We start from the raw sequence: 26627 nt of genomic DNA, 5'->3' as shown, positions 1-26627 counted from the left end.
CCCTTGTGTTTCCTTGTGAGACACAATTGTTACATCATTTAGGTCTCAATATACTGCCCACATTGCTAAATCGTGATAGCAAGCCACTGATAAAGTCTTTTGATTAGTCCTAGACAGCTTCTGTAGATGTCAGCTTCCATTCAGTGCTGGCATCTTGAGGCGATGCTCTTTGTCAATGGCTTTATATGCTTCTTTAGTTAATTACTTCTCGTGTGCTCTTGAGACGGAGTTGAGCTGATGGGTGTCAGTAGCTTTCAGGCTAGGAAAGGGATGAGCCCACAAACTTTGAAGGTCCTTGATATGAAACCCTGCAAATATTTATACTCAGTTTACACATGACACTTGAAAGTTGTGATACTCCTATGGCTTTAACTTTAATTTGAGGAGGTATCCAGATCCCCACTACCAAAGCTTTTGCCCGTCACCAGTTAAGTATAGGTCCTACTGTGAGGGAGTCGTTACTATTAACCAGAACCCCTCTTGCAATTATCAACCTACACAAATGAAATAAAATAAATTCAGAAAATATAAGCAATTCATAAATTGTTGTCATATTGATCATATACTTACCTCATTACTTGTCAGACTTAGCAGCTGTGTGGAATTTAAAGAATTCTTTTGCCCTTCAAAAGAATTAAATCTTCATTCCAAGATGTCAGCTTCAACCCAAAGCTCATTCAGTCAACTTGACCTTGTTTTAGTCACCAGACAGGAAGTCTGCTTGTTAGGGTCACTTTCTTCAGGGTTACCAATGCCAACACCATGACACAAGGACTTGTATGGTAATTGGAGTCAAAATGCCTGGGCTCAGGTCCCACCAACTCATTGCTGACCGGGCAATAATTGTTCACTGTTAAGTGTTTAACCACATCATCAGGAAAATAGAAACAAAACTGGTCGATCCCTAAATATAGGTGACAGTAACAGATGTCAACACATGTGTGGGAGTGTTTTGGAAGGTGAAAGCTTAAAAATTGTAGAGATGATCTTAGGAGAGCCAAACATCCTCAGTCCTCAGGAAGATGGCACAGTCCCCTCCCCGGAAGTTGTAATGGGGTAGATCTGATGAGAATACAGCTAAGATATAAAATGTAAGTGTGAGCCAACCTAATAGGTATCTGGGATGTTTGATGGACAAGAACTCGGTATAGGAATGACAGAGCAGATTTGGACCACCAGAGAGGTAGTAAGGCATCGGCAAAGCAAGTTTGCTCAGAGTAGTCGTGCATCATCCTCTTCTGTTTGTATGCAAAACATTAGAGACTATGTCAAGCCACAATGACAGTACCTTTACGTTTAAAATTAGTAGTATCGATATATCTATATTTCTGTATATGTTTTATCTTTTAACACTTAATCTTATTTTGTCTTACCAGGAAGAATTTTGATAAAGAAGGTGAAAGAAGCTTATGTTTTTCCTAATAAGTTAATAGACATTATTATTTATATAAATAAATGTGTACACTCCTCCAAGGAAACATTCTTATGTCAATAATGAGATAATAAGCTTATAGATCTATGAGAAATATAGAACAAAATCAAAAAATAATTCATTAATTCTAGCAATGCTGTCAGTGTTCAAGCCATTCATGAAAATTGTATCTAAAATTACCTTCATAATCAGTTTGGAGATACTCAGGGAAATCATGGATATTGACCAATGTTGATTTGTAGAAGAAACATCTACAATTTAAATTTACGTATACATATATGTATATCTATCTATATGCTATCTATTACATATATATATATATATATATATATATCCACTAATTTGAAACATAAATGAACCTAAAATTGCCAGGCATAGAATTAGAAATATCATGTGATTTTTTTATATATCTAAAAAATCTATTTTTAAAAATAAAAAAATATTTAATTTATAGAACTGGAAAGTTGAAAGATGATTACCAAGGACTGGGGGGTGAAGTTCTCTTAGTGATTTCAGTCAAAGTTACTGTTTCAACCAGTGAAAATAAATAATTCTGTACCATGGTAAGTATAGTTACAAAGAGAACAGACATAAATCGTTGTTGTGACAAAAATTAAGGTAATATTTAATTGCATAGCTTAGGTATTCCCATGTACAAACCATCATGAATCGAACACTTCATACTTACTTCGTTTTCACTCATGAATTAGTTTCTTACCTTTTTAATGTTTGAATGTTCAAACTCTAGCTACCAACTTATAGCTTTTTAACTCCTGTGGAAAACTGTCTTCTAGTTAAATATGGTGACCACCTTATTACAGCTTGTTATCCTATTCAAGGTTATCCTGATATGTACAATGACTCTGAGGCCTGTCTTTACTCCACAGTGAGATCATGTCTCATAAACAAACACAAACATGTCTTCAGTCTCCTAAGAGTGCATTCATGTTAGTTGCTAAACTTCTGAATAAGTCCAAGTGTTAAATACTTTAAGCATTGCAGCTGCATGATGCAAAATGTCTGAGTTCTGCTGTAGTAAAATGCAAGTAGAAGCAACAATATGAAAGTGTTCAAGGCTGGGTTTCAATAAAGCTTTATTTATAAAAAAAAACACTAGACAAAGCATAGACTTTGCTCTCATATTGAGGATATCAGCCAATCTCAGGTTTGCACTCTCTGATATGGTGAATGATTTGCATCATTCTGAAGGAGGATGAACTGAAGCAACACCATTTCTGAAATATGTGACACCATTTCCTCCTCAGTTGCTGAGGTGCAATGGAAACAATGCAATGCCAAATTTCCAAGGCAGTTTGGACTATGGGTGTGACTGATTGACTTTGCAATTCTCAGAGTTTCAGATGTCTCCCCTATGAAATGGGGCTAGCCTTCGTGGTCGCCGATGATGTTTCTAAAAATTCAATATGCCAAAGTAGCAAAGGCTCATCTTATAGAGTGGGTTTAGTCATTAGGTCTTTTCAGTTCTCTCTAAGGGCTTTCTAAAATCTCATATCCTAGAAGAGACAAAAGAAACTATCCAGAATTATTGCCTGTCCTCAGTATCAGAATGAGGTATGGGATTCAGAATTCCCAAAAATTGGCTTGATATCAGACACCCAGAGAAAGAAATCCAGGTGCCTCTGCTCATAGGACTTCAAACTGAAACTGACTCTCAAGACGAGTCCAGTGTTCTCATTTTCCAGATAAGGAATGAGACTTCTCCAGATTAAATGACATGCCCAAAGCCACTCAGCCTCACAGGGAAGGGTTCACACTGGGACTCTCTGATCATATTCTCCATACAGTATTTTCGTTCTAAAGCATGAAGTCACCTCACTAGTCCCCTTTGCACACCAAGAGAGTATTGAAGCAAGTCTTGTCCTCTTTGACTGGGCTGGTTATACGTGCTATGGTTAGCAAATGCGACATTACTTCACCAACTTTTATCTGCAAAGGAATTGGCTCTGGCCAACCACAGAGAAGAACCTTCAGCAAGTGGGGAGGGTTTCCTATTGCACCTCCAGTATATCAAGTGAGGCATTCAGAGGCTAGACTGGCTCACATTCATTGCATAGAGTAGGGTTTCAGTGACTGCACTGAGCATGTGCATTCCTTCAGAGCACCCCCCCTATAGGATCACAGTGCTACACACTGCTCATCCCTGCTGTTATAACCTAGAAAATGTCACAGCACTCATCAGAAGGCATATACAGCCGTTTGCACACATTGGACAATGGCTTGACATTTTGAGCTGCTCAAAGCAGAGCTACACGGTCTCTATACTGCACATATTCTAAATAACGCCACTTTCTGACATTACCCTTCCTTTCAGTTTGGGGGTTCTTCCTTCTTATGAGCTGTATAACTAATCGAATTCTCCACTTTGTCCCTTAGTATGCTTGACTTTTCTGGAGGAGCATTCAACACTTGTTCCAGCCTTTTGTAGCATCGTGAACACGTATTTGTTAGCTTTTGATTATTTTGTTTTTCATGTCTATTTGTCATATTAAACAAACAAGCTAGAAACAAACAGGCTTTTAAAATAATCTCCTAAACCATGGACGTTCTCCCTTGCTATGATGAGAGTATTTGTCATTCCTTTAAAGTGTTAAAGTACATAGGTGTCTATGTAGTCATTATATATGGCGTTTTTGCCATTTCAAATCTATTCCAAATGATTGCATATTCTACATGCAGACAACATTCCTCCAAGTAAAGTTTTTAGAATCAATGCTGAATTGGCTAATTTCTTTAGTAACCAAAACCCCAATTTAATTAAATTCTTAATATTTATAGTCTATGTTAATTGAAAGGGCTGATGTTCAAGGATGCTTTTAAAATCCATTTATTTTTGCATGGATATCCTCTATACAATCATTCTCTTTTTTTCTACCATTTCATATTGGATTTTATTCTGGGATTAAAATGTTCTGGTAATCGCAGTCCAATAAAATTGAATGTGTAGCCATATATATGAGCTATAACGCAGTAACCAGAGGCACCTCCCTTTGTCTTTTATGTTTTCAAAAGGACCCCAGTATTTTCAACGTTGGTGTAGGTAAAGGAACAACAGTAATGCAGATCCTTAGTTACTGGTTTACATCCCTGGGTACACATTCCCCATGCAAAAGATCTTTCTGAAAATTTGGAATGGGAAGTTAGGCAGCTGCTATCAGATGACTTGTGGCATGGCCAAGCTGCCACTGCGTCCCAAGCTCCCCTCATCCCAAGCCACATTTTCCATTAGGATGTTTCCAGCGGGATCAAGTTCCTCTTTAAGGATAAGAGCCGATCATCTTGTCTTCCTGTTTCTCATAAAGGCAGCTTAAGAAAGCCCATAATCAGCAGAGGGATCAGAGGCTGATTTAGTTCCAGCTAAATGTATTGGTAGAAGAACGATCCGCTGGCTGGTCACTTCAGTCACTCATCCCTGGGCTTTGCTGTCACAGCAGCTCCCTCCCCCATTTTCAAGGGCTAAGGAATTAATATGCATGATATCTGGCGCCACCTCTTTGAACATGATCATATTCAAAACATCGAATTCTAAGTCATGATAGCAACTGTGTGCAACGAGGCTATCGAAGAAGTAGGTAAAGTAGATATTGAAGGTAAATCAAAAGAGGGCCCCAAAAACATGAATTAAAACCTGTAGGTAATGAATGAGGAGTATTTTAGGCTTGAGCTTGTGATCTCCTATTCTTAGTAACTGGTTTCATTTGGGGCTCATAAATACGTTTTTAAAATTAAAAGGCACATAAAAGAGGCTCATTGATTAATATTGAAAAATACCACATTTCCTGTAGAGACAGAGTTGTAAAACCTCTTCTCTAAAACTGCAAACACCAGCAGTTCTAATGTAGGTATCTGTAGTGTAAACTTGTTTGTGCTTAAGAATTTGCGACATAATATGGTTCTATTTTTTTCCCTCACACGTTTGGTTGAACTTTTTGTCCCACAGATATACATCGTGCATCACAATAAGGATGTTTTATTGTGATGAACATAATATATGTCAAGAGATGATTTTAAAGAAAGTAGCTTTCTGGTACCCCTCCTCCCATGTTAAAGAAGATATATTTGCTATGTTAAATTTGGTGGGACTTTTATTCAGCAAGGACAGATACTGAAGACACATAAATCTTAATAATTCACAAGAGTCCCAGTCTGACACCATAAAGCAATAAGGCCAGTTCAAGTGAATATTAAAGTTTAGGTTTTGTTTTTTTTTTTCAGTCAGCATTTGTGAAGAATCTTGACTTGTTTTCCTGGCTTGTTAATTTAAGACAAAAGTTCTTGAAAGCACAAGCCATGAAAATATTCGTAGAGACAAAGGAAATAAAAGCAAAGAGAATAATCTGGATGCCAGTAGGTGCTACAAAGGAGAAAAGGTAGGGGCATTATAAAACACCTTTTCAAAGGTTCTAATGTACAATATTTAAATACAAACAGTAACTAGTGTTACACCAGCTGCTCTCAGGTTTGCAAAATATATCAAAGTACAGCATATTGGAATGAGTCCTGAGTTTCCATTTACTTTATCTCTCCAGACACATCAATTCTTTTTACTTCAGCCCGATAAAGTGGAGCTGCAGCAGACAAATGAGCTAGCGGGGCTGACATAATGTGTTTGTCACAAAGAGGCGCTGGATAAAAAAACATGACTTTGATCCTCAGTGAGGTTACTATTTTACAGTGCCATGAATTATATTCTCACTCTATGCTTGAAGTCACCATCCACTGCTTATGGGTCTAAGTCTCTCTCTTTCTCTCTCTTTTTTTTTTCCTCATTGCATCCTTCAATCTTTATGCGAGTAAGCCCCACCCCTAAAAATTAAAGACAAAAAAAAAAGAGATGAGAAGTTCACATGTGAAGGCTGATTGATGGGTGTTTGTGACAAGATAAAAAGTCCACTGAGTAATGGACCAGAAGAAAGTGAGCAGGTTGAAGAAAACTTTCACAATTCTAATTTTAAAAGAAGCTGGCTTTATATTGAAATGATAACAGATTGCTAGAATAGCACTTGATTGTATATATATATATATATATATATGTATATATATATATATATAATTTGAAATCCTAGTCTTTCTTTTCATAAAACATAATTTTGAAAACAAAGGATTTGGTTTTAGTTCTAAATTGACATAAAGGATCTCTTTATTCTATCACTGGGCTTCTTTATCTAAGTAAATTAATTCAATGTTCTTTTAAACTCTACAGACAAATGAAAATACCATAGGTGAAATCTGCCACCGGTAAACAGACACGGGGAAGCAAAACAATGGGCTCCTGGAAACCGAGCCTCCTAGCAGATGAGCAAACACTGCCTTGAACGATTATAATGGAGAGATTCTTTCTCTGATACCTGGTACTATAGCAGCAGGGATTTTTTTTAATTTTGTTTCTTTTTAGTCACCATGGATCAGCCCTACAAATGAAGAACTGAATTGTGACGAATGAAAATAGGTATCATGAATCCCAACCAATAGATTAATTCCAGTCTGGTCATAAAGCACATGGTAACATAATGGAATCCATGTAAGGGAAGAAACAGTATTCCTGTCAGAGATCTCTACAAATTAAAATATATCTTCTCAATCAAATGTTTGGCTGAAATGTATCAGAGGATTTATAATGTTGTCGTATCCTAGGCTGAAATATATTAGAGGTGTTATAATGTCATCATATCTCAAAGTCATATTTATGTGCTATAGAGAGTTAATTATTCATTACTCAGTAAAATAATTACATAACATGCTTGCCCAAGCTTTCTTGAATAATCGTCATTGTATACTTTTGGGAATGAGTGTTTATGATAGACAACAACATTCATGACACATTTCATTACCTCTTTTCATAAAATACTGCGTTACTGTCACACAAATGGCCACCCAGTAAATTCTACAGACGTCCTGTGGATATATCAGAGATTTCGCGTATATACGGACTGGCCATGCTTCAGTTGAAATTAGAAAAGCCTGTGGGATGAGGTGTACCTCATTGTTCCTCTAGGCAATGAGAGATGGGAAGGGCCACAAAAGCAGTGTACCTAAGAGAGAGTGGGTTCAGCAAGCTGAGCAGCCCTGTCAATGAATACGTGGTGGCATCAGAAATGTCAATGCTTTCTTATGGTCGTTCTGCCACGAAACCCCAGTTGGATTTGGCAAGCTGGTGATTTCTTTGAAGTTGAGCCTATTTACCTCATCAAATATGGTAAAACAAACTTGTTTTTGATCTGATTTTGGAAGCAAGACTAGGTAATGAGAAAAACAAATCCGATAATGTTAAAAACGACCCTGTCTAATTTCTAGAGAAGTTAGGACATTGTGAAACTTGGTTGTCAACTTCCTTAACTATACGTTAGCAAGGAGATGGCACTGGTTTCCACAGAAAGTATCCTCTACCTGTCTGTAGACGCACTCTAAAGACCAGGGTGAGACTAAGAAGTCCCCACTCAGTTTCTCTACAGCACTAAAGAAGGGCGTTCGCCCTAACCAAAGACAAAACCCGTCTGCCTTCTGTTATCCTAGAAACATGTTGACTCAAGATGTTCCGGTTGCCCATCAGGTAGAAGAGTGGAACAATCAGCCTGTGGATGATGCTGAAACATGTTAAAAGATGACACAGGGACAAGAAAGCAACAGTTCATGTCCAATACGTGCTCCAGGGCCCTAGGCTAATGCCCAAGTCTTTGTCTGGTTGACTGAGAGCTGCCTAGACATTGGTTACCTCTGGATTTTCATACAGTTGCTCCCTTGTTTTCTCTCCTTTAGCAAAAAGTTGGTAATAGCAGCTTTTCTCAAATGAAACTGCTCTAGGATGTACTTCAAGGTTTAACTTGTGGGACAATGGCATTGCCGTTCCTAAGACTTTAACATCAATCCACCAACCTGGCCATCATTAGCATGAATGAAGTACTATGCTTCTGTCCTCACGAACATTCATTTGGGACATGTTAGTTTTATTTTTATTCAATAACCGAGGATTGAGGCCAAGATAGATGATTTTTATCAGAGCCACTCAATTAACACATGGTAGAATGTGTGTTTAAAACTGAGTTCTTTTAACTTAGTTCTATATATCTAACAGATTTCCTAACTTCCAGCCCAGGCAAATTAATGGATACAGTGTCAGTGAACCTAAAGTCTTGGGAACATCAGAGAGAATCTGAAAACAACAGGAAAACATTGACTAGCTCTGTGTTGATATGGACATCAACAATGAGGCCACAAAAATATTCCACCGGTATAGAGCATGGGATGGGTAGGGTCAACGTGCTACGTTAACACCTTTTCTTTAATGTGGAAATCTTAAATTAGTAGAGAAGTCCACAGGAAGAAAGCAGTAAGGTCTGTGGATATATCAAAGAAGAAAACAAAATCTGTTCTTTTGAATTTGTATATTCATTGAAAATATAATTAGTCACAGATAGAATTAACAGCCCTACACAAGATAATAGAATGTAAAATTGACTTACCTTTCCAAACTCCAAAGCCAGGCAGGGGTAAAATAAGGCATGTGACAGAATTGATTTCACTGTTTTAGAATGAAGACTGACATCCAGTGGCCTCCGGGAATACTACAGTTCTCCTGGAAAATGGATATTTATTATTTGATTATTATTCTCACGTTGTCAATTCTCCAAGCGATGTTGGGACATGCTTCATAGAGTCTGTTCACCGTGGTGGGAGTCCTACAGATCAGGTTAAATCTAGCAGCCATCAGATGGTGCTGATAGTTGTGATTTGAGTTTATCCGGGCAATTAGATGTAAGAACCATTCTTCTAACAGTAGCTTCTAAGCGTATGCTAAACTCAGGCAACGTGGATAAAATTCTCAAAGACGCATTTTATTATCCAAGTCCCAGAACTCAGTGTTCCCATGTTTTCCCTTGCAGGGCACAGGGACGCCATTAAATTTGGCAAGGGGTCAGTGTTATTTTAGGTTGCTGAGCCAGAAGGCATGGTACAATCTGGTACTAGTGTTGCTCACGAGGTGGAATGATGAGAAGATTCCCACAAATGAGGGCACAGGTGGTGATAAAACTCTGTAGAAAGACCATGTCTGCAGAACTTTAAGTCTCAGAGCGGTGGCTCTGAATGCCTGGTACTCTCTGACTCCCCAAGTCATGTCAAGGTCTGAAGCAAAACACAGTAACACAGCCAGAATTTTCTGTCTTGCCACTTCATAAGATAAAGCAGACATCCTTTTCAATTCCCCCAAAAGATGTTGCAAAGCTTACTATGAAAATTCTTTTCATTCTCTTACATATTCTCTTGCAACAAGATCTTTTCATAAAATTGTATGCTTCTAGCCTTTATGTTTTAGTTTAAACGTCAGTGGATAATGTGAGAAGGATTCAAGATACTATACAAACATCTATGGATAAATTTTTTTTTGAAATCTATTAACTTTGAGTGAAGTTTTGTGTATCAGACTATCAAAAATGGCTTTGTTCTCAACTTAAGCGCACAAAAAGCCCCAGAGGAAAAGTCAAGTTGATTATAATGCAAATGGTGGCAGACAGTGACATCTTGTGGATGAACTGACCATGAATGTAATAGAAGCATGTATTAGGTGTGCTGAGTTAGTTTTAAGTTGGTTGTTTAAGATTAAAATATGGTACATATAGGAAGATGATCTGGCGTGTGAGTGTTGATTGCCAGGAGGTTACAAAATTCTAATTCACAATGGGACTGTGATTTACATTCATAAATCTGGCATTTTTGAGCCGCGAGTCACGCTAACAAACTATTGTAACCTAATCGTGTGGCACACAAGGAATCTGAGTCAAGACCTTAACTGGCTTCACAGTGACTTCCCATTGCATATCTGCTACCTTTGTCCTCAGTCTGGACTCCGTCAATCTAACAAAACTGCTTATACCAAAGTCTTCTGTGTCCTCCTGGTTTGGAAAAGCTGTCAGCATTCTGTGTCTTTCTCTTGCACAGTGATGGCCTTTAACAAGCGGCTTTTAGTTTTCTACGTAACGGGTTTCCTAGGGCCATGCCTTTATTAAGTACCCCAATATTGTAACTAGAAGGGGACTAGTGTTGCAACGGCACTGGCCATGTTTCCTATTCCATTCTTGTCAACACTAAGAGTAGGCACGATACTCTTTCTAGAACTAGCCTTTCGATTGGCCCCAGCTTTGTTGAATTTGCCTCTTGGTTCATTGTTAGTATTTGCCTGTTTCTGCTTCCTCCTTCCCTTTCCATTACAGACTTTATAGACAACAACAACAACCACACACACACACACACACACACACACACACACACACACACACACACACATACACAACAAAAGGATAGAAGAACCTCTATAGCCTGATTTAAATTTGGCCACAGTGATCTGCCCAGATGCAGCAGCTTCTACACCTTGGGATGACATTTCTTGTTGGACACAAACCATCGATGTGCCTTAGATTTATGTGGTTAGCATGAAGAGTTAAGATGAGAACAGGTGGCATTCAGCTGGCTCTGCTCTGGCTCAGCCTGATGGTACACGCAGGTGCCGTCACCTCTGCTCAGCTGTAACCTATTCTTTATGGTGCTTCTGTGCTATTGAAGCTGCTATTGGCTCTTACATTAGTGCTGGCCATAATGCATTGTGATATCCGTTCATCGAGTACTGCTGCTCTGCACTTTTTATGCTGCTATGGCTTGATCATAAATCTAGAGTTAGAGCCGGTTATTCCAACACGGGACCTTCCGCTCTAAAGTCCTGGTATCAGGCATCCCCTTCACCAACTCTTGTTCAATCGGTATGATTCATTTGCCCCTCAGATATCCTGCTGGCTTGTGGCACTGAGCCATTTGACCTCAGGATCTTCACTCAGGGAGCCTTACTTCACACTAGAAATGCATTGTGATTGGTTTTCCTGTGGGTCTACTCATTGCCCTATGCCACCATAGCAAAAGCCGTCCACATTTCTCCTTTCGCTGGTATATCACTTCTATCATCAATAAAAGATATGTTTTTTTGTCTTCTGGTGGATTCTTGCCGACTCTTAGTGAGGAGATTGCCATTTGGCTAATAAAGCATTTCGGAAGGCTTTTGGTTCCAATTCCTTTGCTTCACTTTGCTTAATGAAAGACATTTACATGGAGCATCTGCGCCCTCTACTGGCCGCACTTGTCGAATTTCTCTCCTTTTCAACTGCAAAGAAAAAGACAGGTACCTCGTAGATCGGAGATAAGATGATAATTTAAAGACAGTACAAGCAAAACCAATATCCTCTTTCGTAAGGACAAATCAGGGAGGGTAGATGATGCCAGTACATGTTGATGCGAGGTAGAAAATGCTTTTACTGGGTCGGCGGGGTAGATCAGTGGTACTGTGCCTGCCTAACTTGCAAAACAAACAAACAAACAAAAAAAACAAATAAACACACACCCTGGTTTTAATCCCCAGCACTGCATAAATCCCAGTGTAGTAGCACATGGTTATAATTCTAAAGAAGCAGGATCATCATAAGAAGCTCAACGTGGCTTCCTTGGTTACAGGAGAAACCATTGGAAGGAAGAAGGGAAGGAGAGAAGGAGAGAAGGAGAGAAGGAGAGAAGGAGAGAAGGAGAGAAGGAGAAGAGAGAGAGAGAGAGAGAGAGAGAGAGAGAGAGAGAGAGAGAGATCAAATGCATAAATGGATTTATTTCCTTAGATCACAACATGTGACCAGATGGGTTTGTTGTTGTTATTGTTGTTGTTGTTGTTTATTTGTCCTCTTTGTTTGTTTTCACATCCTGACCACAGTTTCCCCTTCCTTCTCTCCTCCCCTCTGAATCTACTCCTCCTCTGTTTCAGAAAAGAGTGGCCCTCTCATGGATACCAGTCAAGCACAGCATATCAAGTTACTGTAGGACTAGGCACCTCCCCTCATTTTAAGGCTAGACAAGGCAATCCAGCACAAGGAAAGGGGTTGCAAAGCTGTCCAAAGAATCGGAGGCAACTCTCGTTGTCAGGAGTCTAGGCTCACAACCAAAAATATACAAATGATGCAACACCATTTTAATCCTTGGCAAAGACAGCCAATGGGATTGCTGACACACAGGAAATAGCTTTGATGGATAAATTGTATTTTTTGTGATTAAAACTGCTGGGCGCTCCTAGTAAACCAAAGTCTTACTTCAAATACTTCTCCTGAGACACACCAAAACCTTAAAGGAAGAAAACAGGACAATGCTTAGACACATAGAATGCTTGACTTTGATCGGGACTCAGTGGGTAACTTGCCAAGATCCCATTGGAAGGACACTTCAGAACATATAGGGAGAGAAGAATGAAGAAAAGGATTCTTACTAGGCAATGAGTGATTTTAATGTTGGTTGTGCCTGAAAAACTTGGTGATAAGAGAATATAGTTTTATAGAGATGCCGATCTCTCCAGTCGATTGTTCCATAGTTGAACGTTAAATAATTCCATTCCTTATATCATGTCAGGCTGGCCTTTTATTTCTTCACCTGTAAACTTTCAGATGCAACTCACCCTTGCAGGTGATCAGGTGATCCTTGCACCCATGCATCTCCCAAGATCAGAGAGCAAGACTTCTTCACCCTTACCTACTAACTCCCAATAGGTTTTATTCAGCCTATCTATCTGTGACTTAAAGTATTCAGCTAGATCTTATGGTTAGCTGTAATAAGAAAAGAATAGTTTGAGCAGAAGGTCTGCTGTAGCACAGGACCCACTCGCTGTGTGATGGGGTGCATATACTAAGTGGCATGTAGTATTCAAATGGCAGGTAACAGAACAGGCATTTGTCTCACTACTACTGTCAGTGGGTGATTCTAAAAGCCATGCTTTGCAATGGGTGAGCATGGGTTTAGATATTGATCCTAGCTCTACTTCAAGCTTGCTCCATAGCTCAGCTGTATAATTTAGTCATCCCTCGTGTACAGCATATGATATATAAATATTAAGATACACAGGGCATGAGGATAGAAGAAATCAATGCCCAAAGCATATATTCATATTTCAGTCATGCTGGGGTTGTATTTAGCACAAGATCAAGAGACATGTGCCATTTTTTTGGTACTTCCATGACATTTGAAATGTTTACTTGAACAATAGTTGTGATTTCAAATGAAATAAAAGAGATAAATTTCACCATTTCCCCCATGTTAAATTACTTCTTTAGTATTGCATGTTAAATTTAAATCCCACTGACTACTAATATTAATCCCCCCCCCAAAAAAACCCCTGAGGACATCTATGGAAAAAAGCAAGTGTCTCCGTAGCTAACGGTGCTTCACAATCAGTCACCAGGAAAAATGTAACTGTGGTGCCCCCTTTTCAGTGGGTGAGACGATTATGCAAATGACACTAACCTGCTTCAATAGAAATGTCAGAAAAGGATCATTTAAACTACCAACTCATGGACTGGAAAGATGGCTCAATGAATAAAGACGTGTGTTATATAAACCCGAGGAAGTGAGTTGGATCCCTAGAACCCGTAGAAAGATCAAAGGAGAGAACTAACCCAACAGAGGTCATTCTAAGAATGGGTGCTGTGATAGATGTAACCATTTCACAGGTTTACAGACACCAATAATAGTCATTTGGAGAAATCAGTTTGCAAATTTGTACTGCATAATTTACATTAGTAGCTTTTCATACTTCCATAAAACTATATTTTCAGAAAGTCTCCCATGAAGTATAATAATTTAACCACATAAAAAGCCTATGGATTTGGTTAGGAAAATATTATCCAAATGCCTCCCTAAGTATCTGGGGACTAGGATTGAGGATATTTCCTAGTCTATTCACTTTCCACTGTACCACAATTCTTTGCTTAAGAGACAAAGGGATGTTTTAGACACACGTAGGGCCAAGGATCCTTAAAATACAATGCCGAGCAGGCCAGGGGACTGTCAAGAGTACCCTGTTGGCAATAGGTATAAATACCAAGTGCCTCTCTTACTTAAACTGACTTTGCTACCAAAGCAAATACCCAGCAAGGAAAGCTTCCTGGTATGAACGAGAAGGTACTGAGCTGCCAAGAGGAGGGAATAAAGCAGGCATAACTGTTTTTATGTTGACTAGAAGTAGACTCGCTTAGACATCTTCCTGATTCTGTCCTGATGGGGATTTGCACTGGATTTGGGATTGACAAGCTGTGGGATGATTTTCAGTGCTTCTATTTCCATCAGCAGATTATTTCTCAGTGTGCCAATATTTATTCGGTTGCAGGAGGAATGTCTTGTAACTGCTTGTCTCTGTTTGATGCTTATCAGGAAGGATTTGGGCCAGCCTCATATGTGCGAGGCTCAGGGGAGTCACTTTCATCTTTCTGCTCTCAGACAAGCCATGACAGGGTGTTCCTTGGGCAGCTCACTGCATGGTTTTTTCTCCTTCGCACTGTCTCATTTGTGGCAGTTGAGAGAGAGACCCTGCAAGGGAAACTCAAAAGATTATTGGAAGACATCAATGTTCTGTAATATTGAGGCATTTACTGTTCAAACGTCACAATCTCAGAGGAGGAGTATTGAAGTGTCATGCCGTTGACATGTTTAACCCGTTTGAGGTCGGAGGCGATCACACTGAGAAATGGACTGCAGAACTTGCCTCAGATTATTAGGAGACAATGGTATTAAGGATTATGACTGAGGATCCCTCGGTGAATGCAGAACCAGGACTTAAATGACGGAAGGAGAAATTGGTTGCTTTTTGTAGACACCTAAATGCTTAGTCCCCCAGTATGTGTTCACATAAAGGATATGAGACTCCTCTTATTTCTGTAAGAATTTAAGAGTGTCCAGGCGGGGTTGGTGTTGCTGCTTGGTATATGAGATATATGGGCTGGCTACTGTGCGAACAAGGCCCACGATGTTTGCTGTTTATTAAATATATCAACCCTGAAGCTGTGTCAGCAGCCATAAACCAAGATGGTGCTCTCATTATAAACCAAAGTACTTTTGTCTTCCGCAGTCCTGTATTACAATTAAGAATATAAAAAACTAAAAATCTTCAAGTATTTCATGGCTTCCGTGATGATGAGATGATATTATAATTGATCAGGATTTAATGGCATCTTTAAATAAAAGTCAAGGACACAAGCATAACGTACACTATCTTTTGGGAACACTTTCACTCATTTGACAGATACTGGCCCAACAGTTACACAAATTTGCATTGGACTGGATTCTCAGATACTGTCAGAAAATTGACCAAATTTCAGACTTTATAGCTTAACATGTACAGAAAGTAGAAGCCAGTGGAAACAAACACAATGTTGTCTGACTGCTAAAACAGGATTCCTTTGATTAGGAGTGTGTTGTCCCTATCTTTAATACTTCTCAGTGGCAACTGTCTAGACACAAATGAAAGAAACTTTTATATTCCAAGGCCTTAGTTGATACCCACAAAGCAGCCTAAAGCCAGAGGTACAGACCCCTTGTCCTGCCCTGTGGGTTTTTAAATAATAATCGTCCTTTTGAATTGTTTCTGAAGTTGGAGCAAATGGCCCATTGCTGAGTTCACTACTGACCTCAAGGTAGGCACTGCTCACAAGATTACTCCATAAAAGGCAACTAAGGCTGGCTCTTTGCACGTGTATTCAATGTGAGGGACGTTAAAAAGAAAAATTTTAATGACCAAGAGCTAAAGTTACTCATACTTTACTTTTGAAATAATGCTAATTATAAAATTGAAACATGGAAACACACATGCACAAACATACATATATGTGCTTATGCACATATGAAACTGACTCTTCTCTTCCAACATCACATGCACACTCCACGTTTGCACACACATGTTTACACACACATATGTGCACATGCACACACACAGATATGTGTTTACCATATCTCATGTAGGATACCTTTCATATTTGTTGCTCTTTTATAAAGTATAAAATACAATGTCAATTAAATCATAAATGTATTGACAGTTGTTGATGTCAAGGTCTTGATATCAGTTGAGGAGGGTTACAAAATAGAAAAGAAAATATTAAAATAAGTATTGTAATCTTGCTTATCATTAAATAAAAACTGATCACTTAAACAAACATAAGTTTAACGGAAGCTTATCAGGTTAACAATGTGGATAGAAGATATGACGATAAACTAACAAGCGAAAGGATGCTTATGTCTTTGCTACATTCAAATGCTTAACTGCTTTTGCATGAAAGAATGTTTGACTGGTGGTAGTAAATAGCCCTAACTACAGATAAAGCTAGGAAGAATATGGCTGACCAATGCGACAATCCTGGGCTTACACTACGGGTACACAGCAATAGAGGGTTTTCTTACACAGCATACACCAGGCAGGATGCCTCTACACTGAGAAGTCCTTGGTGGTGGTAATGGGCAGATGTACTTTTGAGAACAGGTGGAATTAGAAGAGAAAAGGGATCAGGGGAGATGTTCGAGCTGTGCCATATTCCTTTTCTCATACTCCCAGAGATGACTGAGGAATCCAGAGCGATTCATATGACTGATGCCCCACCATGTTATATAGAGACCAGGAAATGGAAACACATAAACTAGAAAAAGGAATCCAAATATCAAAGATCAGAGGAATCTCTAAAAATGACAAGGGGGGGTTCTCCTCTTCATGACTGGAGAGAACTCAGTACTCTGTCATGTATTCATATGAGAGGGAGAAATTTTTAGTTTCTCTTGGAACCCCAGCATTTCTTCTCTAATTCTTGATATCTGAATTAGAGATGCTTTGGAGAACCTTAATGTTGCAAAGAAAATTAACACAAGCAGATTGGATAGTAATAAAGCTTAATAGGTGAGACAATTTGATATAGATCTCAGATCTCTCTCTCTCCCCTTCCCCTACCTCTCCCCTTCCTCTTACCTCCCCTCCATCTCCCCCTTCCCTCCCTCTCCTCCTCTCCCCTCTCTCTCTGTATGTGTGTGTGTTCATTTGTGCATCTCTGTGTGTATGTATGTGTGCACATATGTGCATGTGAATGTGGAGGTCAGAGGCAGAAGTTCTGTGTCTACTGCATCACTTTCTACCTTATTCTTCTGGGAAAAGTGTTATCGTTGCACCTGAAGCTCACTGTTCCTGGTATGTCCTGTCAATGAGCTCTACATAACTCCCTCTTCCCCTGCTGCCCTTGCTGGGTTACAGCCGCACTCTCCTGCACCAGACTTTATGTAGGCGTTGGGAATCCAAATCCAGATCCTCATGCTTGCGTGACAGCCCCCTTAATAACAGAGTGACATACATAGATCCCATTTTTTTCAGTTCTTTAGAAATGTATTTTATTGTATAAAATATTTCATAAATACCTTAAAATTCCTGAAATTATATAATTATTCTATATATTCGAAGAGACTGCCAATACATTGATATTTCAAAGAAAGTCCTAGCAATTGGCCTTTCTTAGCAATACCCACACAGAAGTTACATGAATCTAAAACAGATTGCCTAGTCAAGAAGTAACCATTTCTACAAAACCACATTTCAAATACGAATGGTATTAATTGAATTAAGAAATGCAGTCACGCCTCTCTCCTCCAGTCGAGCAAGATGCCCAAAGGAAAGAAGGCCAAGGGGAAGAAGGTGGCCCCGGCCCCTGCCGTGGTCAAGAAACAGGAGGCCAAAAAGGTGGTCAATCCTTTGTTTGAGAAAAGGCCTAAGAACTTCAGCATTGGGCAGGACATCCAGCCCAAAAGAGATCTCACGCACTTCGTCAAATGGCCCCGCTACATCAGGCTGCAGCAGCAAAGAGCCATCCTCTATAAGCGGCTCAAAGTATCTCCTGCCATCAACCAGTTCACCCAGGCCCTGGACAGGCAAACAGCGACTCAGCTGCTTAAGCTTGCCCACAAGTACAGGCCAGAGACAAAGCAGGAGAAGAAGCAAAGGCTGCTGGCCCGCACTGAGAAGAAAGCTGCTGGCAAAGGGGACGTCCCAACTAAGAGACCACCTGTCCTCCAAGCAGGGGTCAATACAGTCACCACCTTGGTGGAGAACAAGAAGGCTCAGCTGGTGGTGATTGCCCATGATGTAGACCCCATTGAGCTGGTGGTTTTCCTGCCTGCCCTGTGTTGAAATATAGGGGTGCCCTGCTGCATCATCAAGGGAAAGGCCAGACTGGGCGCCTGGTCCACAGGAATGCATGCACCACTGTTGCCTTCACACAGGTGAACTCGGAAGACAAGGGTGCTCTGGCTAAGCTGGTGGAAGCTATTAGGACCAATTATAATGACAGATGTGACGAGATCCGCTGCCACTGGGGAGGCAACGACCCGGGTCCTAAGTCTGTGGCTCGCATTGCCAAGCTGGAAAAGACAAAGGCTAAAGAACTCACCACTAAACTGGGTTAAATGTACACTTAAGTTTTCTGTACATAAATATAATTACAAAATTTAAAAAAAGAAAAGAAATGCAGTCACTGTGGGCCTATGAGCTAATCCATTTCCTATAGTAAACAAGGTATATAGCTAAGAAACGAAAAAATAAACCAGGAACTTCATATCATCTTTATATTCTCATTCATTTAATGTTGATAATAAGTTGAAAATCACTGTTGAAATTTAAAAACCATCTTGGATCAAATTTTCACTTAATATTCCTGCTGGCACTTTTGGCCAACCCTAAGCTGGTAACCATGAGCAAATCGCCATTGAAAGTAGCTTTCGGGGCTGGGGATTTAGCTCAGCGGTAGAGCGCTTACCTAGGAAGCGCAAGGCCCTGGGTTCGGTCCCCAGCTCCGAAAAAAAAAAAAAAAAAAAAAAAAAAAAAAAAAAGAAAGTAGCTTTCACTTTCTTTGACTCTGGCTAACAGAGTTTGCATGGGACCCTTTCAGGAGCACCGATGCAATCCTGCCAAAGATCTTTCTATAACTATCTTACTGACATTTACAGAATAAAGAAAGTTATACAAGCCATACTGCAAGGAAATCAAGGATTATTTTTTTCACCCTTGAAAAGATCCTTTTGTAAAGCAAACTTAATAATCAGCCTTTCTTTAGCTCTTTCTTACTTTCCATATGAATCTATGCATTTCAATTGATGGTCAAGGCTGAGGTTAGTGGAAAAAGAAATGACTAGCAATAACTTTACTTCCCTCAAGTGCATCAAATTTTCTTTGTTAAAAATCTAAGCTCTGTGCTGTCAAAAATGAGGGAGTTATGGATTTTACCTTTCATTTATATAAAATGGTTACAATGGTTCTTTACTGGGAATAAATACTTCTTCCTATTCTGGGCCATTACACAACTATATGTTTGACATGTTATTGACTCTAAATTCCATCTGTACATTTTATTTTATACAACTTGGGCCATATTAAGTCTTACCTTATAAATGTTTTATAATTGGTGTATGAAATAAGAAAGCTTAGTGAAGGTGTAACTAGGAGAAGAAACTGAATGAGTTTGAAGGGATGGGGCATGAACGAGTTGATTGGGGAAGGGAATAAATAAGAACGTGCAATCACATATATGTGGAAAGGTGCTTTGATGATGTCCTCTTTATGCATGCTGACCTAAAGAAGGGATAAAAGGTAGAATTTGGTTGGGAGAGTGTAGAGAGGTAGCTCTGTGTGTAGGAGAATGTGCTACACAAGCATGAGGTACTCTGTGTGGTTCCCAGCACACCCATGTAAGAAGCTAGGAAGGGTCATGTAAACTTTTAACCCTGGTACTTCAGGTGTCATTGAGTCGAAAATTACTGGTTTTGCTTGCTTCAAGACTAGTTTCAGACTCAGGGAGGGGCGTTACCTCCAAGGACAAAGATAGTGAGCGTTACTACAGCAAGATGCAGGATATCATCCTCTGGCCTTTTCATCCACACAAGTACACACAAGTATACACAACTCGTGAACATACACATCACATACACACACGCACATACACACACACACGTGTGTGTGTGTGTGTGTGTGTGAGAGAGAGAGAGAGAGAGAGAGAGAGAGAGAGAGAGAGAGAGAGAGAGAGAGAGAGAGAGAGAGAGAGAGGAGTTTGAAGACCCAAATCTAAGTAAAATTTCTTGCCTTAAAATGTGTACTTATGTCCAGGCATGGTAGCACATGCCCTTATCTCAGCATTAGAACATAGAGGAAGGAACATCTATGTGAATTCAAGACCATCATGTTCTACACAGTGAATTCCAGGACAACCAGAGATAGAGAGACTCTTTCTTGAAACACACTACACACACACACACACACACACACACACACACACACACACACCACACCACACCATACTGATTATTCCCTGAGTTGTGTCATACAATTTGATTTGGCTAGATACATTCTTATTTATGTATTTATTTTTACTTATTCACCTTACACTCCAGTCACTGCCTCTCCAGTTCACCCCCTCCCACAACCCTTCCCTATATTCCCCCTCCCCTTCTCCTCTGAGTGGATGGGGGTCCCTTAGGTTTCCCAAGATTCTGTCACACTAACTCTCTGAGAGACTGAACACATCCTCTCCCACTGAGGCCAGACAAGGCAGCCGAGCTAGAAGAACATATCCCACACACAGGCAACAACGTTTAGGATAGCTCCCACTCCAGTTGGCCAGGATCCACACGAAGACCAAGTTGCACATCTGCTATATAAATGCAGGAAGGCCTAAGTCCAGTCCATTTATGTTCCTTGGCTGGCGTCTCAGTCTCTGAGAGTTCCAAGGGTTCAGGTTAGCTGATTATGCTCTTTTATGACACTCACCAAGCTCCATCCACTGTTTGGCTGTGGGTGTCTGTATCTGTTTAAGTCAACTGCTAGCTGGAGTCTCTCAGAGGAGAGCCATGTCAGACTCCCATCTGCAAGTATAACAGAGTCTCATTTACAGTGTCAGAGACTGGTGCTTTCCCATGCTAGATAAATTCTTCTAATACACTAATTGAGTAAAATGTCTTATATTCAGCCTTTCAAAGCAACAGAAACACTCTCATCATTGCTTTTATCATATTGTATATACATTCTTCACTTAAATGAATTGTGGGTTTTTTTTTCAATAAAACACAGCGTGTTGAATATGTAAAAAATTACATAGATCTCCCACAGTAACTAAGAATAAGTGAGCTGGGAACTGGTACAAAGCCTTCCTTTGTTCTTGTTCACATACAAGCCTGTACATTTCCAAGTTAGTAAGTGGATGGGTCAGAGCCATGTTCTATTTGTGGTATACTAAGCTTTTAAAAACACAAAATGCCTACCAAAATTCTTTAGTGTATAATTTTCTCAGTGACAGACGTGAGTCATTATTACATTTTCCTTAACTTAGGTGGATTAGATTAGATTGTAATCCACGTTCTATATTCTCCAAGTCTGATGAGCATGTTATTGTGGACAGAGACCAACACTGTGATTCGTGCAGTGTTGAGATCCTAAAGGTCCAAGTGTGTGAAAGGGTATTCACATTGCTCTCAGGAGTATAATGTTCTATCTTTCTTGAAGATAGGAATAAAAAAAAATCCATTCATTGTTTGACTGTACATAGAGTGTGTAAACCATGTTGATTAGCATTCATAGTCAGTGATAGTGGGGGCAACATTCTGGTTCAGTTGAAAAAAGCCATATTCCCCCTGTGTGGCCTTCTTTTCAGAGTTCTGTTGGCATAGTAAGTAAAACTTACTATGGGGCTCACCCACCCCACAACCTATCCATTCTTTTGTGGTACTGCCTATCTCTGTTTAGCATACATTTTTTTTTAGGACATAATATTGTTTTTAACATACAGTTTGAATGGAATAGTTAGGATGTGGTCATGAATTTCTAGGTGGATCTATTGAAGTATTGATTCTCATTTTTTTTTTTACTTTTTTTTTTTTATTAACTTGAGTATTTCTTATATACATTTCGAGTGTTATTCCCTTTCCGGTTTCGGGCAAACATCCCCCTCCCCCTCCCCTTCCTTATGGGTAGCCTCCCCACCTCCCCCATTGCTGCCCTCCCCCAAAAGTCTAGTTCTCCCATTCACTTGGGAAGTCACAGACTTGAGTTCTTCTGATCCTAGGTATTCCTTTCCCAATTATACATTTGCGTCAAGAAGAGAGAGACAGAGGTTGGCTTAGTGGGTTTGGTGGATATATCTTAAGGTAAGCTTTGTTTTAAATATTTTTATCATTTCCAGCAACCTAGTCCTATACATTCCACAAACCCCTGATTATAGTTCTGGTTGTTTTCAATTCACACAAGGACTATATTTAATATTTTTCAAAATTATGATCATTCTGAATTTTTCTTTGCATGGTTATTTTGTTAAGTGACTCTGAACTTATGAATGAAAGAAATGGAGACTGTTAAACAACAAGAAAAAATTTACAGTGACTTTCGTTATAGCAACGGGGCATGTGTTTACGCAGTAGTTTCTAGACCTGTAAGTGGAAATAATTGTGGGTAGTGATTGGGAAAGGGTAGCAACCTTGTAATACAGCAGATGTTACATTCACAGATGTATGTATTATCTATCTGTACTACACATGTGATACAATTGATGTGCATCTATATGTGTTCTAATACATATTTGATATATTTGCATATTAAAAGGGTTATAATAGGTTACTATTATATTATGAAATATGTTATTATGCTGTATATGAAGCATATTTTTTTTTCGGAGCTGGGGACCAAACCCAGGGCCTTGCGCTTGCTAGGCAAGCGCTCTACCACTGAGCTAAATCCCCAACCCCTATGAAGCATATTTTTTACTGAAGTGCATTTACATGGATAAGGTATTATTTGAGTGGATTTAGGTAAATTAAAATAGCTATATCTAAAACTATAACTATACATATCTAACCGATTAAAGTGTTTGTTTATTATATTCAGAGCTTAGCACCCAGTTTCTATCATTGCAATGTCTTCTATACATTCTCCAATATGGAGGCATGACCCCCCTCAGAAAGTCATTCACAGAGATGAAGAGCTGTATTCATATATTCATAGGCACAACGTTAACTACTAGAGATTCTAAAAATCACAAGCAAAGACTTTGAGCAACAATAAAAAGCAAAACTTAACCTACAGTATAAGATGAGCACACTTAGTCTGGCAATGACTGAGTGAGAATAAATACATATAGGAGAATAGACAACTCTCTTATGTACTAGAATAATTCACAGGATACTTTTAGTTACCCTGTCCCTACATAAAGCACAGTTCCTGTCTTTATTGTGTGATGTGCCTAAAAAAGGTAGAGTATCGAAAAACAGGGGATGGGAAATAAGTTATGGTTAACCCTACGCATGTTGGATTATTGATATGTGATCTTTACTTTAAACTCTGTGTTAAGGCTCCACTAACCCACAAATCCAATCTAATCAGAGATCCAATGATAAAAGAGATTCTAACGGAAGTACATTCTTTAAAAGTATCTGGCCAAAATCCTTCAGTTATTAAACGTATCACAAACAAAAAGGGCTGAGGAAATAACTCATCCTACAGAAACAGAGATTCAGGACTAAATGGGATTTGTCATATTGATTGGGATTCTGAAATAAAATAATGTTAACTAGTAAAAGGATAGAAAAACATAGGTGAAACACTAGGTTTTATATAAGACATTATTATGTTATTAACTATCAGACATATCATACTAATATCAAATGCTTATATTAATGGTTCCAGATTGAAAATATAAAAGATCATTTTACTATCTTTACAACTTTTCCAAAATCTAAAACTATTTTAAAGTAAATGACTATTTAAAAATATATAGATCATAGATAATGATCAATTCAACAGTCAAATGAAGATATTTATTTCATTTAAAATAGAATCATAAATAATGAAATAGGAACAAATGAGAAGACATGTATTGATTGGTGCATTGAAATTTAAGGTCCCAAAGAGGCAGTAAAGAAGATTAAAGTATGGATAAATGTTTCATGTCTATGGATTATTATAATGTTGATTCTTCCTGGAGTCATTTTTATTGTTTCAACAAATCTCCATTAAAATCCCACTAGGACTTTTTACAAGATTGACAACTCATCCAGGATGTATATGAATATGCAAATTTACATAAAGTTTTAATCCAATGGAAAATTGAAAGGTATAGTTGAAGAATGAATATTAGTGTAACTTCTAGACTGCCAATATGGAGACACCATTGTATTGATCCAAAAATGGGTAGATACACAAACAATACAGATAACCACTGAGTTATTAATGGTAACAGATATACAGGGTAGAAATATTGGACAGATGGTTGACTTATGTTCTGGCCAGGACAAAATGAGGTACCACATGTTTTCATCAGGCTACCTGAAATGACGCATAATTAAAACATATGACTGACAATTTCTAGAATTTTCCACTTAAGATGTTTGAAATGTGGTTAGTTAGAGACAGCTAAAGCTGAAGGTATTAAGTCCACAGGCAAGAGGGGTGTGTGGATGCAGGGTAACGTGACAGTAGCCTTTCAGGGATGAAAAGAAATGAACATACAAATACGTAATCATGCTACAGTGTGGATGAGCCTTAAAAATTCTACACTGCATTAAAGAAGTGAAGATTGGTTGCATTGTATATGATCATATTTGTGTGAAAAATGCATAAAAGAATAATGTTATAGACAATGGTTTCCTAGGACTGGGTACTGACATCAACTGCAAATGGACTCACATAAATTTTAGAGTGATAAAATTATTATGATGTTGGATCCAAGTGATATTACCACAATTTTGCATTTTTATTAAATTTTTTCTAATAACTGACATTCATGGTGTGTATATTTTATATGATAGATTTTTGTGCTGTTTTCATTTTCAACTATTCTGCCTTCCAATGTTGTAAAATTTATGTCCTGGTTAGGAGTTTTAGTTAAAACTATACCAACCAACCAGAGCTCCCAGGAACTAAACCACTACCCAAAGAGTACACATGGACAGACCCATGGTTCCAGCTGCATATGTAGTAGAGGATAGCCTTATTGGACACCAATGGGAGGAGAAGACCTTGGTCCTGCCAAGGTTGGTCCCCCAGTGTTTGGGGATGTCAGGGCAGGAAGGTGGGAAGGGCTGGGTGGTTTTGTAGAAAAAGGGGTAAGGGGATGGGATAGAAGCTTATGGACAGGAAAGCAGGAAAGGGAATAACATTTGAAATGTAAATAAAAATATCCCATAAAAAAAGAAAAAGAAAATAACCATCCATTAAAAATAGAGTTTTAGTTAAGAAAAGTGAAGATTATCATAGATTAATAACAAATTTTGTCAAAAAACTTGGTCTAAGGAAGATAAGACAAAGTAAATATGCAGCTTGATAATAACATTAATGAAGGAATTTAGCCTACAGATGAAATACAGAAAATATGAAAGAGAGCAAAATTCTTACAAGTACACTATATGTTCAGATTTCTGATTTGAGGGTGATGGAAAGATGAACTGGAGTAGAAAAGGAGTTAGAAGTATTACAATTCATCTGGAAGGATATAGACCTTAAGAAGTTGGACTGCACACAGTGGCCACATGAGTCTGTTTCAAAACTAGCTGCCTGGTTGGATTTTTGTGGCACATGACAAAAGGCTTATAACTGGAAATCCAGAATACAGTACTGAATGTATAACTTTGGAAACATGAGTACACTGTGTTAGATTAAGTGAAGAATAAATGAGAAAATTCATGGGAGAAGGTAAACAAGTTTTATGAAGAAAAATATACTATGTCTGGAATGTTTATAGACTCCCTTGGTAAAATTCTTAACCAATAATTTATCTTAAGTCAATGATGTGCCTATTTTTCTTCCATCTCCTGGTAGAAGTGATGCTGTTTCCATTAAGATCAAGGCTGTAGGATTAAGATGATTCAGAAGGTAGGGTTGGGGATTTAGCTCAGTGGTAGAGCGCTTGCCTAGATAGTGCAAGGCCCTGGGTTCGGTCCCCAGCTCCGGAAAAAAAAAAGAACCAGAAGGTAAAGTGCTTGCTCTACAAGTGATATATGAGATATGAGTTCAAATTTCTAGAAACCAAATAAACCTAGGCATAGTAGCACAGATACGTGATCTCAGTACTTCTATAGAAAGATAAAAGAAGGAGATAGGAGAATCGCTATGAACTCAAAAACCCATTAGGCTAGACTGGTCTTTGGCAAAAATCAACAAAGATGCCCTTGCTTAGACAAAGTGCAAGTCAAAGACGATACTTGAGTCCTCTGATAATCTCATATGTGCTGATACATACATGCCAGCAATGGCACATGCAAGTACACCCAAATATCCCACAGACATGTTTTACACACATACACACACACACACGCAATCATGCAATCATGCACA

Source organism: Rattus rattus, chromosome 14 (assembly GCF_011064425.1).
Source record: "Rattus rattus isolate New Zealand chromosome 14, Rrattus_CSIRO_v1, whole genome shotgun sequence".
Lineage (NCBI taxonomy): Eukaryota > Metazoa > Chordata > Mammalia > Rodentia > Muridae > Rattus > Rattus rattus.
The sequence above is the reverse complement of the archived record's forward strand: the minus strand, read 5'-3'. Positions refer to the sequence as shown.